The sequence below is a fragment of the Triticum dicoccoides genome, chromosome 4A (assembly GCF_002162155.2).
Source record: "Triticum dicoccoides isolate Atlit2015 ecotype Zavitan chromosome 4A, WEW_v2.0, whole genome shotgun sequence".
NCBI classification, from domain to species: Eukaryota; Viridiplantae; Streptophyta; class Magnoliopsida; order Poales; family Poaceae; genus Triticum; species Triticum dicoccoides.
In genome coordinates this window covers 449951477-449967356 of record NC_041386.1, presented here as the reverse complement: position 1 = coordinate 449967356, position 15880 = coordinate 449951477, and positions in this window count along the sequence as shown.

The following is a 15880-nucleotide window of genomic DNA, read 5'->3' as shown; positions in this document are numbered from 1 at the left end:
TGACATCCGATGAGCAATCACCGGTTTATGAAATGCAATCAAGTGTCAACCTAACTTGCTCGCTCGCGTAGCCAGATTTGATCCTATGCAACAAGAGAGAAGCTTGCTGCCATCCACCAGTGCGGCAATTTAAGCCGGTGTGCGGCCAACTCGTGCGGCGAGGTGGGACTAAAAACCAGCTGCGGCCAGCTCAAGTCTCCTTCGATGGCTGCGGGCGGACATTTCGGTAGTATTTGGGACCGGGGTGCGGCTACAAAACTTCAGTGAACACATGCTAATCAACGCTCAAATCCCTCAAAGGATGTGATAGCGGCTTGAAGCTACGTCGGTATTTCCCAAAAGAGGAAGGGATGATGCAGCACAGCGACGGTAGGTATTTCCCTCAGTGACGAAACCAAAGTTATTGAACCAATAGGAGAACCAAGTAACACAACGTAAACGACACCTGCACACAAATAACAAATACTCGCAACCCGACGTGTAAAAGGGGTTGTCAATCCCTTTCGGGTATGGCGCCCAAGATAGGCAAAACAGACGTGAATAAATTGTAGTAGATTGATAGATCAAACGCCAAATAAAATAAATAAGAATAAATTGCAGCAAGGTATTTTTATATTTTTGGGTTTAGTAGATCTGAAAATAAAGGCAAAGGAAAATAGATCGCAAAGGCGAATAATATGAAGAGACCCGGGGGCCATAGGTTTCACTAGTGGATTCTCTCGAGAAAAATAGTAAATAGTGGGTGAACAAATTACTGTTGGGCAATTGATAGAACTTCAAATACTCATGACGATATCCAGGCAATGATCATTATATAGGTATCACGCCCAAGATTAGTAGACTGACTCCTGCCTGCATCTACTACTATTACTCCACACATCGACCACTATCCAGCATGCATCTAGTGTATTAAGTTCATGGAGAAATGAGTAATGCAATAAGAACGATGACATGATGTATACAAGATCTATTTATGTAGAAATAGACCCCATCGTTTTATCCTTAGTAGCAACAATACATACGTGTTGGTTCCCCTTCTGTCACTAGGATCAAGCACCGTAAGATCGAGCCCACTGCAAAGCACCTCTTCCCATTGCAAGATAACTAGATCGAGTTGGCCAAACAAAACCCAAATATTAGAGAAGAAATACGAGGCTATAAGCAATCATGCATATAAGAGATCAAAGAACCTCAAATAACTTTCATGGATATAAAAAGATAGATCTGATCATAAACTCAAAGTTCACCGGATCCCAACAAACACAATGCAAAAGAGTTACATCATATGGATCTCCAAGAGAACATTGTATTGAGAATCAAACGAGAGAGAGGAAGCCATCTAGCTACTAACTACGTACCCGAAGGTCTACAAATAACTACTCACGCATCATCGGAGAGGCACCAATGGAAGTGGTGAACCCCTCCATGATGGTGTCTAGATTGGATCCGGTGTTTCTGGACTCTGCGGAGGCTGGAATGATTTTTGTCGACTCCCCTAGGGTTTCTGGAATATTGGGGTATTTATGGAGTAAAGAGGCGGTCCGGGGGCACCCGAGGTGGGCACAACCCACCAGGGCGTGCCTGGGCCTCCAGGTGCGCCTTGGTGGGTTATCCTCCCCTCGGAGCAGCCCCTAGGTGCTTCTCTGGCGCATTGGTTGTCTTCTGGTCCAAAAAAATCCACAAAAAGTTTCACTGCGTTTCGACTCCATTTGGTATTGATTATCTACGATGTAAAAAAACATGCAAAAAATAGCAACTCGCACCTGGCACTATGTCAATAGGTTAGTACCAAAAATGATATAAAATCACTATAAAATGATTATAAAACATCCAAGATTGATAATATAACAGCATGGCACAATAAAAAATTATAGATACATTGGAGACGTGTCAGCATCCCCAAGCTTAATTCTTGCTCGTCCTCGAGTAGGTAAATGATAAAAACAGAATTTTGATGTGGAGTGCTGCCTAACATGTCATATCATATTCTTTTCTTTATAGCATGGGCATTTCGACTTTTATATTGTTCAAAGCAATAGTCTAGTTTTGACATGATAACTTAATACTCAAGCATATCAACAAGCAACCAAGTCTTTCAAAATATCAATGCTAAAATAAGCTATCCCTAGCCCATCATGCTCAATCATTGATCCATTCATGAAACACACTCACATATTAACTACACCCAATACTCAAGTATGATCATAGTGCCTCCTAGTTGGTGCTTTTATAAGAGAAGATGGAGACTCAAATTCAAAAATAAAAATTGCATAAAGTAAAAGAAAGGCCCTTCGCGGAGGGAAGTAGGGATTTGTAGAGGTGCCAAAGCTCAAAGAGAAAAACTTAGAGGTAAAAACATTTTGCAAGGTGTGCCTTTCCCACCAATGAAAATGACCTAGAGTTCCCAACACTTTCCACGCTAGATATATCATAGGTGGTTCCCAAACAGAAATTAAAATTTATTCCTTTTTCCACCATACTTTCACTTTCCATGGCTAACCGTATCCACGGGTGCCTTCCATACCAACACTTTCCAAGGAATTTATTATTTGACAACATAAAGTAAATTCATTTTTCATTTCGGGACTAGGCATCCCTAATACCTTTGCCTTACTCTCGTGCAATGACAAGTGAATAAACAATCATGGTGATAATAACACATCTAGCATGGAAAATATTAGCCACCCCTCACCGCCTCGTGAGCGGTACGAGCACACAAAAGAGAAATTTATTTTGAATATTAGAGATGGCACATGCAAATTTGCTTAGAACAACAAAAGAATACCACATATAGGTAGATATAGTGGACTCATGTGGCAAAACTGGTTTAAAGGATTTTGGATGCACAAGTAGTGATCATACTTAGTGCAAAATAAAGGCTAGCAAAAGATCCATAAGCGACCAACCAAGAAACAAATAATCTCATAAGCAAGCATTAAGCATAATTAACACCAAATAATGCACCACAAGTAGGATATAATTTCATTGCATAACTATTGACTTTCGTGCTTGCATAGGGAATAACAAACCTTAACACCAATATTCTTACTAAAGCATAATTACTCATCAAGATGGCTCACATATCACATCATCATATCTCAAAACTATTACTAAGAATAAAGTTTATTTTGTCCAATGATCTTCATGAAAGTTTTTATCATATCCTTCTTGGATATCTATCACTTCGAAACTAATTTTCATGAGTTGCTTTTGATAAGCTCAAACAAATATAAGTGAAGATCAGGAGCATAATATTTATTTCTCTCAAAATAATTTAAGTGAAGCAAGAGAGAATTTATTAAAAGAAATTAGTAACTCTCAAATAAATCTAAGTGAAGCAAGAGAGCGTTTCTTCAAAAATACTAAAGCACACCGTGCTCAAAAATATATAAGTGAAGCACTAGAGCATATACATAGCTCATAAAAATTTATGTGAAGCATAGAGAGCAATTCTAACAAGTCATGGCATAATTTCGGCTCTCTCCAATAGGTGTGGCTAGCAAGGGATCAAGACTAAAAACACAAAATAAAACAAGCAAATACTCATATCATACAAGACTCTCCAAGCAAAACACATAGTATGTGACGAATAAAAATATAGCTTCGAGTAAAATACCGATGGTCGTTAGAAGAAAGGGGGGATGCCACACGGGGGCATCCCCAAGCTTAGTTGCTTGCTCTCTTTTGGATAATAGCTTGGGCTGCTGGGGCATCCCCAAGCTTAGGCTCTTATTACTCCTTATTCCTTCATCCATCGTAAGATAACCCAATACTTGAAAACTTCAATCACACAAAACTCAACAAAAGCCTTCGTGAGATCCGTTAGTATAAGAAAACAAATCACTACTATAAGTTTTGTAGCAAACCAATTCATATTTTATTCTTGCATTATATCTACTGTATTCCAACTTTTCTATGGCAAAAACTCATCAAAGAAAACCATAGAATCATCGAAACAAGCACCCAACGCAAAGAAAGCAGAATCTATCAAAAACAGAATAGTCTGTAGCAATCTGGATATTTTAAATACTTCCTTAACTCCAAAAACTCTTAAAAAATTTAGGACGTCCTGGGAAATTTGTGTATTAATCTACTGCAAAAGGAATGGGCATTTTATCGCTCTCTGTTTAAAAATAAAAATTATTTTCGCGAGCGCAAAAGTTTCTATTTTTTAGCAAGATCAAACAACTATCACCCAAGAAGATCCTAAAGGCTTTTACTTGGCAAAAACACTAATTAAAACACAAAAAACACAATCATAACAGTAGAATAATTGTGCTAACACTCAAGAATAGAAAGCAAAAAGCAAAAATAAATTTTATTCATTGGGTTGCCTCCCAACGAGCGCTATAGTTTTACGCCCTTAGCTAGGCATAAAGCAAGGATCTAATTTTTTTCATCCTTGTTCAACTCTTCAATCAAACACTTAGAATTCTTCAAAGATTTATCATAAAGATTTTCAATGACAGTACTCCTAGGAACAATTTTAAATAATTCATTTTTGCCAAAGGGATCTCTTATAACTTCAACAAAATTCAAGTGAATGCTAATCATCTTAATATCCTCTTTACTATTACTAGAAGCTGCACCCTTGCTCTTAGTAACTTCAGTAGTCTTGCCAATCTTTACGGGAGTCTTTTCAATAGTTTTAGCAGAAGCAAAAGCCATGCTCAAATTAATAAATATTTCTTCTAATTTATCAATCCGAGGTGGACTTTCTTCAATTCTTTCATGAATTACGGTTCCCTTTTCTTTTAATAACTTAAAAACTTCTCCCGCTTTTGACACAATCTTAGTAGAAATTATGCATCTTGTTATCCAAGTTTTCAATATGTTCTTCAGTAAGCATTTTCTTTTCAATAGCATCTAATCTTTCCATGACATGCTCAAGAGTCAAAGTTGTTTCATTAACCATAAGAGTTGGTGAACCCACTAAATTTCCCATAGCATTGAAAGCATCAAGAGAGGGACACATCAAGAAATTTCCACTGGTAATCGTATCAAGGACAAATCTATACCAAGTGGTGATTCCCACATAAAAGCAACGAAGAAGAATAATTGTAGATTGCTTACGGATAGATCTATTATGAGCATTGCAAATTCTGTACCAAGCATCTTTTAAATTTTCTCCTCCCCTTTATTTAAAGTTGCGAACCTCATTCTCGGGAGTGCACGCAATAGAGGAAGAACTATCCATGACGATAATAAAGGCAAACAAGATTGCAAACAAAAACAAATCCAGCAACAAAACGGCGAACGAAAAAGAGGGCGAATAAAACGACAAATATTTGTGAAGTGGGGGAGAGGAAAACGAGAGGCAAATGGCAAATAATGTAAATTGCAAGGAGATGAGATTTGTGATTAGGAACGTGGTATATGTTGAAGATCCTCCCCAGCAACCTGGTACTATTAGTCCACACATTGACCACTGTCCAGCATGCATCTAGTGTATTAAGTTCATGGTGAAACGGAGTAATGCAATAAGAACGATGACATGATGTTGGCAAGATCTATTTATGTAGAAATAGACCCCACCGTTTTATCCTTAGTAGCAACGATACATACGTGTCGGTTCCCCTTCTATCACTGGGATCAAGCACCATAAGATTGAACCCACTATAAAGCACCTCTTCCCATTGCAAGATAAATAGATCAAGTTGGCCAAACAAAACCCAAATATCGGAGAGGAAATACGAGGCTATAAGCAATCATGCATATAAGAGATCAAAGAACCTCAAATGACTTTCATGGATATAAAAAGATAGATCTAATCATAAACTCAAAGTTCATCGGATCCCAACAAACACACCGCAAAAGAGTTACACCATATGGATCTCCAAGAGACCATTGTATTGAGAATCAAACGAGAGAGAGGAAGCCATCTAGCTACTAACTACGGACCCGAAGGTCTACAAAGAACTACTCACGGATCATCGGAGAGGCACAAATGGAAGTGGTGAACCCCTCTGTGATGGTGTCTAGATTGGATCTGGTGGTTCTGGACTCTACGGCGGCTGGAATTGATTTTTGTTGACTCCCCTACGATTTCTGGAACATTGGGGTATTTATAGAGTAAAGAGGCGGTCCGGGGGGCACCCGAGGTGGGCACAACCCACCAGGGCGCGCCTGGGCCTCCAGGCGCACCCTGGTTTGTTGTGGTCCCCTCGGAGCAGCCCCCAGGTGCTTCTTCGACCCATTAGTTATCTTCTGGTCCAAAAAAATCCACAAAAAGTTTCGCTGCGTTTGGACTCCGTTTGGTATTGATTTTCTGTGATGTAGAAAACATGCAAAAAAGAGCAACTGGCACTCGGCACTATGTCAATAGGTTAGTACCAAACATGATATAAAATGACTATAAAATGATTATAAAACATCCAAGATTGATAATATAACATCATGGAACAATAAAAAACTATAGATAAGTTGCAGACGTATCAGGATGCGCTTACTGGCATTGTACATTAATAATAGATAGTACAAACTTAAAGTACTATTGGTAATTTGATCTAAGACTACGGGCGACACACGCACTAACTACTTCTCACATGCTGCCATCGGGGCATGTTGGCCAGACGCCGGTGTTCTCCTTCCCGGCCTTGTAGGCGGCATCCCACCATGCTTCGATCTCGCCGAGCTCTCCTCAGCAAGGCATGCGGCCCCTTTTTCTTGCGGTGGCAGGACTCTCTTTTCTTGACTGCTTTCTGCCTTTTCAGCTCCTTCTATGCGGCTTTGGCAGCCTCTAGATCCACCGCCCATTCGGCCATGGCAGCCTCAAAGTCCGCCCACGTAACTGTGTGGCCGGCGGCGGCGATGAACTCGGCGCAATGAGATGCCATCACTTCCTTACCATGTGTGCGGTCGCGGGCGATGAGGAACGCGACACGGCGAGGAACACGACACGGCGCGGCGGGATGCCATCACTTCCTTACCAGTTACTGTGCGCCGCGGTTCCATGAATGACGCTTGGATAGAGCTCTGGGACGGAGGGGCCGGGCAGCCGTACCGTGCGGTGGTTTTTAAGAGTTCAACGACAAAGAACAAAGGAAATTATGCTTCCCTTACAATTTTGCTCGTTCATTATCACACACGATTCATCTCTGTCGCCTCTGAAAATAGTGTGCGTTGAGCCTATTTTGTGTTGCGTTATGATTGGCCGGAGCCCCAGCCACGTGGATCGCGCATGTGCACCGTAGGATGTGCCGTGATCGAACGACAATCCACGTCCCTCACATCACACCTGTGCAGCTATAGCTAGATTGGATTTATATGCGCTAAATGCCTAGAAAATGCATGTAATCCTCTAAATATGGTAAATGAGCCTGGAAAAATGCTAAATTTGAACATGATGATTTGCAGGGTGTATGTTCGTCATAGATAAAAACTCCAAGGCAAAGAACGAAGAAAATTTGGATTCCCCTCCAACCTTGGTGATTTCCCTCTCGAAAGCATGGAACTTCCTCGGTGATGGTTCGATTTATAAAGGGCGTGCATGACAACATAGGCCAAACCTTCTCAAATATTTACCAGGGCATGGTGAGGCCATACCATGGCAGCATGCCAGGCGTCATGTTTTTCAAGCATTTATTTCATCTTTTCTATAGTTGAAACCCCAATAAACAAATGTTTGTGGTTGACTATTGCCACACATTTCATTGAAATATCTGCCCATTCCTTGTAAAAGGCATGAGAATTTACTAAATGGCACGAGCATGGTTTTCCAGGCCGTTCTTGTGCACCCTTTCATGCACCGATTGTTTGACCTTGAATTATATGCATTAATGCCTAGAAATGCACATAATCCCGAAATATGGTAAATGAACCCTGAAAAGTGCCAAATTTGAAACAGAGTGATTTGCAGGGTGTATGTTCATCATAGAAAAAAAACTTATGGACAAAGGACAAAGGAAATTTGTATCCCCATTCAATCTTGGTGATTTCCCCCTCGAAACCAAGAAACTTCATCGGTGTGGTTCGATTTATGAAAGGCATGCATGACAACATAAGGCAAACATTCTCAAATTTTTACCAGGGCACGGTGAGGCCATACCATGTCACCACGCCAGGCGTCATGTTTTCTGAGCATGTATTTCATTTTTGTATAGTTGTTAACCTAGTAAACGACACATTTATGGTTGACTATTGCCACACATTTCCTTGAAAGAACTGCCCATTCCTTGTAAAAGGCATGAGAATGTACTAAATAGCATGAGCATGGTTTTCCAGACCGTTCTTGTGCACCTTTTCATGCATCGATTGTTCAAATTTGAATTATGCGCATTAATGCCTGGAAAATGCAAATAATCCCTAAATATGGTAAATGAGCCCGGAAAAATGTCAAATTTGAACATGTTGCATTTGAGGCAGTATGTTGATCGTTGGAAAAAAACTGAATGGCAAACTAGGATGGAAATTTGGATTCCCCTTCAATCTTGGTGATTTCCCTCTCGAAAGCATTGAACTTCCTCGGTGATGGTTCGATTTATGAAGGGCTTGCATTAAGACATAAATCAAATATTCTCAGCTTTTTACCAGGGCACGGTGAGGTCATACCATGGCACCATGACAGGCGTCGTGTTTTTTGAGCACATATTTCATTTTCTATAGTTGATAACCCAGTAAATGACGTGTTTGTGGTTGACTATTGCCACACATTCCCTTGAAATCTATGCCCATTCCTTGTAAAAGGCTTGATAATTTACTAAATACAACAAGTATGGTTTTTCCAGACCGTTTGTGTGCACCTTTTCATGCACCGATTGTTCAAATTTGAATTATGTTGATTAATGCCAAGAAAATGCACATAATCCCCTAATATGGTAAATGAGCCCAGAAAAATGCCAAATTTGAACATGTTGCATTTGAGGGGGTATGTTTATTGTAGAAAAAACTGAATGATAAGCTAGGAAGGAAATTTGGATTCCTGGCCCCTTCAATCTTGGTGATTTCCCCCTCGAAACCATGAAATTTCCTCGGTGATGGTTCGATTTATGAATGGCGTGCATGACAACATAAGCCAAACATTCTCAAATTTTTACCAGGGCATGGTGAGGCCATACCATGGCACCACGCCAGGCGCCATGTTTTCCAATCATGTATTTCATTTTTGTATAGTACCTAGTAAATGGCGTGTTTATGGTTGACTATTGCGACACATTTCCTTGAAATATCTACCCATTGCTTGTAAAAGTCATGAGAATTTACTAAGTAACATGATCATGTTTTTCTAGACCGTTCTCATGCACCGATTGTTTGAATTTGAATTATGTGCATTAATGCCTAGAAAATGCACATAATCCCCTAAATATTGTAAATGATCCGGAAAAGTGCCAAATTCGAACACGGTGATTTGCAGGGTTTATGTTCATCGTAGAAAAAAACTCATGGACAAAGGACAAAGGAAATTTGGATTCCCCTTCAATCTCGGTGATTTACTATCGCACACGATTCATCTCCGTCGCCTCTGCAAACCATGTGTGTTCACCCACACATGCAAAAGGAAAAAAGAAAACCCTCGCCCACTTCATCCCCACCCACTCGCCGCAGACTACTCCACAAGTCTGCACCTCATCAACTTCTATCGCGGTGGCCAACCTAAGGTCGACGGCTGTTGTTAGCGGGCGGAGGTTGTGCTCCAAACAGCATGGGATTTCGCCCCTACCGCTTTTCGCCGCCTAACTGCACCGACATTCTAGACTCTGGTCGATTGGGGTTTTCTGCGGGATTGGGCCGGGGATTTTTCTCATGGAGAAGGTAATCAACTTAGCGAAATATTCACTCATCTCTTATTGCAGTCCGTCCATCGTTGTTAATCAACCGGCAAAAATTGCCATGGATTCATTTTTATTCTAGCTAATTTGTGGGTGTTCATTCATGTGTCCACAGTGCGAGCACAAATCGGGCAAGTGTGGTCGCAGCCAGTTGGAAACGACGTTCTATCTCACCATTCCGGACGACTCTAGGGAGCACTCGGTATGTTCAATCCCAACCTACCACGGTCAGCATGGCCTAAAATTTTGAACATATACCGTATGTTTCTATATTTGGATAAAAGGTACGGTGCCACATGCAGCATAGATGTCGAAGCCGATTCCCCCCCCCCCCTATATTACGCAAATATATGATGTATTGTTCATTCAGTTACTCTCATATTTGCATCAAATCTTTGTTACATTATCTATTTTTATTATATATTTGTGTACTTTGCTTTCATCTACATATTAATCAGTTCTATTAGGTACTCCCATATTTGCATCTTGCTATGTTATTTCAATATATCTAATTTACGATCTTAATTTTCATTTCAAGCAGTACATCCCTTGCTTTACAAGAACAGGAGTGTGATGTCCCTGATTCAATCGTACACTAATCATACACGCAAACGTGTACGATCAAAATCAGGGACTCACGGGAAGATATCACAACACAACTCTAAAAGAATAAGTCTTACAAGCATCATATTACAAGCCAGGGGCCTCGAGGGCTCGAATACAAGAGCTCCATCATAGACGAGTCAGCGGAAGCAACAATATCTGAGTACAAGCATAAGTTAAACAAGTTGCCATAAGATGGCTAGCACAAACTGGGATACAGATCGAAAGAGACGCAGGCCTCCTGCCTGGGATCCTCCTAAACTACTCCTGGTCGTTGGCGGCGGCCTGCACGTAGTAGTAGGCACCTCCAGTGTAGAAGGAGTCGTCGTCGATGGTGGCGTCGCTCCTGGGCTCCAACATCTGGTTGCGACAACCAGGTATAGAAAGGGGGAAAAGGGGGAGCAAAGCAACCGTGAGTACTCATCCAAAGTACTCACAAGCAAGGAACTACACTACATATGCATTGGTATCAATGAAAGGGGTAGTATATGTGGACTCAACTACAGAATGCCAGAATAAGAGGGGGATAGCTAGTTGTATCGAAGACTATGCTTCTGGCAACCTCCATGTTGAAGAAATAGAAGAGAATAGATGGTAAGTTAACCAAGTATATTCGCATAACATAAACCTACCCGGCGATCCTCTCCTCGTCGCCCTGTGAGAGAGCAATCACCAAGTTCTATTTGGCACTTGGAAGGGTGTGTTTTATTAAGTATCCGGTTCTAGTTGTCATAATGTCAAGGTACAACTCCGGGTCATCCTTTTACCGAGGGACACGGCTATTTGAATAGATAAACTTCCCTGTAGGGGTGCACCACATAACCCAACACGCTCGATCCCTCTGGCCGGACACACTTTCCTAGGTCATGCCCGACCTCGGAAGATCAACATGTCGCAGCCCCACCTAAGCACAATAGAGAGGTCAGCACGTCAGTCTAAATCCTATGCACGCAGTGGTCTGGGCCCATCCACTACAAAAAAATACACTTCCGTGATGATACGTGTTTGTCATGTTAGGTCACGTTTTCTGTCATGCATGTACATCCATGACAAATTTATGACAGAATCAAGATAGTCATACATGTGCTGTCGTAGAAGTGTTCCATGACATTACCAAAATTATCATCACGGAAGTGTCCACTTCCATGATGATAAATCGCGCGTCATAGAAGTGCTTTCGTCAAGGGTGACCGACACGTGGCACCTACCGTAACGGAACGCCGTTAAGCTATCGGGTCCGGTTTTGGATCCGATAACCCGTTAACAGCCCTGACCAATGGGGATTTTCCACGTGTAAAATCATCATTGGCTGGATGAAACACGTGTTGGCTCACCATTGGGACAGATGTCATCCGCTCATTGGACCCAAAGTGCCTATGATACGCCGACATGTGGCACGGCCCAACAGAGGCCCATTCCTGTGAAAAGGCCAGCCCGTTTGACTTGGTCAAAAGGTGGTGGGCTGGCCCATGGCAAGCCTGTTAACGGCCTGTTCGTATATAGCCCATTTACAGCCCGCTATCCTAGGGCCCGTTTACGGCCTATCCAAATTAGGCCCAGTAGCGTCATCTGGGCCGTCCAATATAATTCCAGCCTGTTTTAACTTCCGGCCCATGTATGGCCCATGACGTCTTTCGGCCCTATGAGGCCCTTAGTAACCCTCGGCCCTTAACGGCCCGTGGTAAAACTGGCCCATAATGAATAGTGTATCACTTTATACCCATTAACGGCCCATTATTCCGTTGGGCCGTTTCCAGCCCATGATATCTTTCGGCCTTCTCAGGGCCCATTTATTCTTGGGCTCATTTCCAGCATTCGGTTACTTACGGCTTGTTACTGTCATTTTCTGCTTGTGGGCCAAATTCAGCCCGTGGTTACAGTCGACCCATTTGTGGCCCATTAATACATTGGGCCGTTTTCATGTCGAAAAAAACCTGTTGGGCTATTTTCATAGAGTTATCAAATACGGCCGATAAACGACCTGCTATTGTCCATGAATAGTATGGCCCATGATTGGCGAAATGACGATACGCCCCGTAGAAGGCCCATGGATCCTATGGCCCGTAAAAGGCCCATGGATCGTACGGCCCGTAGAAGGCCCATGGATCCTATTGCCCGTATAGAAGGCCAATGGATCCTACGGCCCATAGAAGGCCCATGGATCATACGGCCCACAGGAGGCCCATGGTTAAAACAGTTCGTGTGTTGCCATGATTATTTTGGCCTAGTTTCCAAAAATAGGTTATTGTGGTCACTAAAAAACACATAAAAAGAACTGCAGTGACTACAAGCAAACAACTAAACAAGACAATAAGGAAATAAATAATCAAGCAATTAACGCTAGCCTATTACCGTTATTACACATATTACATCCACTGGGCATCAAAGTTCGCTACAAGTGCAAATATAGGGAACAAAGCAGCATATTACATACACTGGCCGTCAAAATTGGCCACCAGTGCAAATAAATGTGGCAGCGAAACAAGAGCATAACTAAAACAACTTTAGAAGAGCTCAAGAAACGTGGTATCCACCATGCTGGCAGTAAGCTTAGCAAGCTTATTAGCTTTGTCCAGTTTGGCGCTAAAATCCTCCAATGCTTGCTGTTACACCAGAAAGTATGCATCTGAATGCTCCAGGGACTTCCACAGCCCTTCTCTTGTCGCAGCACAGCTGATCGATGTCTTTCAGCTTGTAGTTGAGACTCAAGAAACCGAACTGATTCAGACAGTGAGTTTGAATAGCTTGTGCAAGCGGTAGTGGCCAGTAACTCCAACACTAAACCAAGACAGGACTTTGGGGTTGTCTCACTGTCTTCAAGATAGTCTTCCTTAGCTGTTTTATCAGCTTTGTTGGAGACCAACAAGGATTTGTCACTATCCCGAACCTTATCTGCATTACTTCATTTACATTGCTTAATAAGGCACTCTTCCCCAATATTCTGTCAGCATTCTAAAAGAAGAAACAAGCAGACACATAACAGTTTAGCATGTACTAGTATATGAAACTCATTTCGGTGAACCAGTTCATTAGTAAGGTGGACAGGATTAAACTACCAAGTCTTCTATTGCCAAGTACTAGTACATAATAAAAGCATCAAACAAACATATATCTATGTCCTATGGTCACTGCATTGTCTTGCCAAATCAAAATGGAGACACGGTTCAAATCATATCAGTTCAAGACAAAGCAGCAGTGAAAAAATACAAAGCGTGGGAAACTACACGGCACAACAAGATTTCAGATGGGTACCACGGGTCTACATGTACAACAACACTATTGGCTCTGTTGTGATGCTAGTAATGTGCATGATATGAGAAGTCAGCTGTATACACAATTGAAATTGAAATCAACAGAGCTATTGACAAGATCAAGCCTGTTAAAGAAACATGCGTGAACGTACCTGCTGTGCCATTGAAGTTTTGATTGGATCCTTCAATTTAAAAATAAGTTTGTATGAGTAAATACAGTGATACAAGAGCAAAGCAGTATGCACGATAGCAATCATAGTTAAAAAAGGCGCGCCTAAGCGAGCGCTTAAGCACGCCTAGGCTCTAGGCATTGGCGAAACGCATTGCGCATAACTATGCTTAATCTGTGCATAACTATGCATAAGCATGCGCTTTGGTCAGTAAAGCGCAAGGCGGTGGCAAAACGCACAATTAACGCCTAGTGCTTTTTGGAACTATGATAGCAATGGAATCTTAAATTAGAATAGTTGTTCTTCAGGTTTAGGCACTTGTTCTACATGAACAGAGTACAATAAGACGCAAGAATATAGTACTTAAAATAGAAAATGAGCTCATAGACCTTACCACATCCTTGGTTTGGGACCAGTACAGAATAAGGCATTCCCAGTCATCCTCCAGTAAATGTGTCTCAGGAGAACGTAAGGGAATTTGATGAGTTTCTTTGTCGGTGAAGTACATTTTCTTCAGGTAATTCCGATACTGCCACCAAGCATTCTTGAAGATAGCAGAGGTATTAGCACAAGTTACCTCATCCTGAGTTTCCAAATTGGTCCTTCTCTATAGAGAAAAAATGGGAAAATTTGCTGTATTATAACCATCATGGAGTTAGGATGTATGGGACAAAGCAAAGTAATTGCCATGAATAATATTACTTACACATAACTCCTAGACAAACACCTGCAACTGGCATTTTCCTTCATCTTCAGTAGGAGTATAATATTTACAAGATGGGAAGATACACACATACAATTTAACAACATCAAATGCAATAGATGCTAAACTATGACTAGCTGGTTGTGCTTCCTCCACAGGAATAGGCGTACTAACTGGTGGAGTTGGGGTTCGCCGTGGTAGTACTGTCCCTTTGGGCACTGGAGCTGCCTTACTAACTGCTCTCATTTGGGATCTCTATGGTGGAGATGGTGTTGTGTCAACAGGAACTGGGTTACTATCTGCTGCGGTTGGGGTTAGATTGGGTGAAGCTGGTTCTCTGTCCATCGCAGTAGGGGTACAATCTGCGAGAGTTTGGGTTATGTGTGGTAGGGCTGGTTCTCGTGCATGTACAACCGGGGTGCTATCTCCACCAAGAGGTAGCACTGTTTTATTTGAAGACCGTGTTTTTAGTCTGCTAGATGCTAGCATCACCCGCTCCAATTCAAATGGCTGATAAACAAGAAACATAGTTGAATGTACAAACATTGTATGAGAGTCAGATGCAATAGATAGTGTGGAAAAAAGAGTGCATGAAATAGTTGACATGTATATTGTTTAACTAAAATAGATAGCATGACATAATTTCACATATATGATGTCTATCTAAACTGGATAGCATAGCATAACTTAATTCAAAGATATGATGAATAACTAAACAGGATCGCATGACATAATTCACCTACATGTTATGTAAGTAGTCAGGATCACATCATTTAATTCACATATGTGATTTATATGCTAAATAGAGGGCATTAGATATGATGTCTGAACTAAGAACATGGTGTTGAATATTATGTATATGATGTCTAATCTATGCAATGCAAGACACCATATGCATGATATGAGCAGTATAAGCATGCCAAGTTAGAGCATACACCTCGGTGGGGGAATAGGAGTGGTCATCTGTCTCTGAATCCATCTCTGAGGAGCTATCGGGACCCAACAAGAGATCTGCTTCGACAGGTAGCACTATCTTTGCTGAAGGCCTTGTTTTCACTCCAGATTTTTCAATCTCCCACCCAAATGGATGATTCACAGGAAGAGTAGTTTAATGTACAAACATTGTCGACAAATGGAAATGTAAGAAGAAAAGGATGGGCAAGATATCATTGAAATATATGATGCCTGGTTAAACAGGATGGTATTGCACATTTCACGTATATTATGACTGGCTAAAAGACATGAGACTGCACAATTCCCATATATGATATAGAAACTAAACAGGTGGCATTACATAACATGTCTAAACTAAGCAGATGACATATATGATGTCAAAAGTAGGCACTACAAGGCAACATATGCATGATATGACTAACATCATCATGC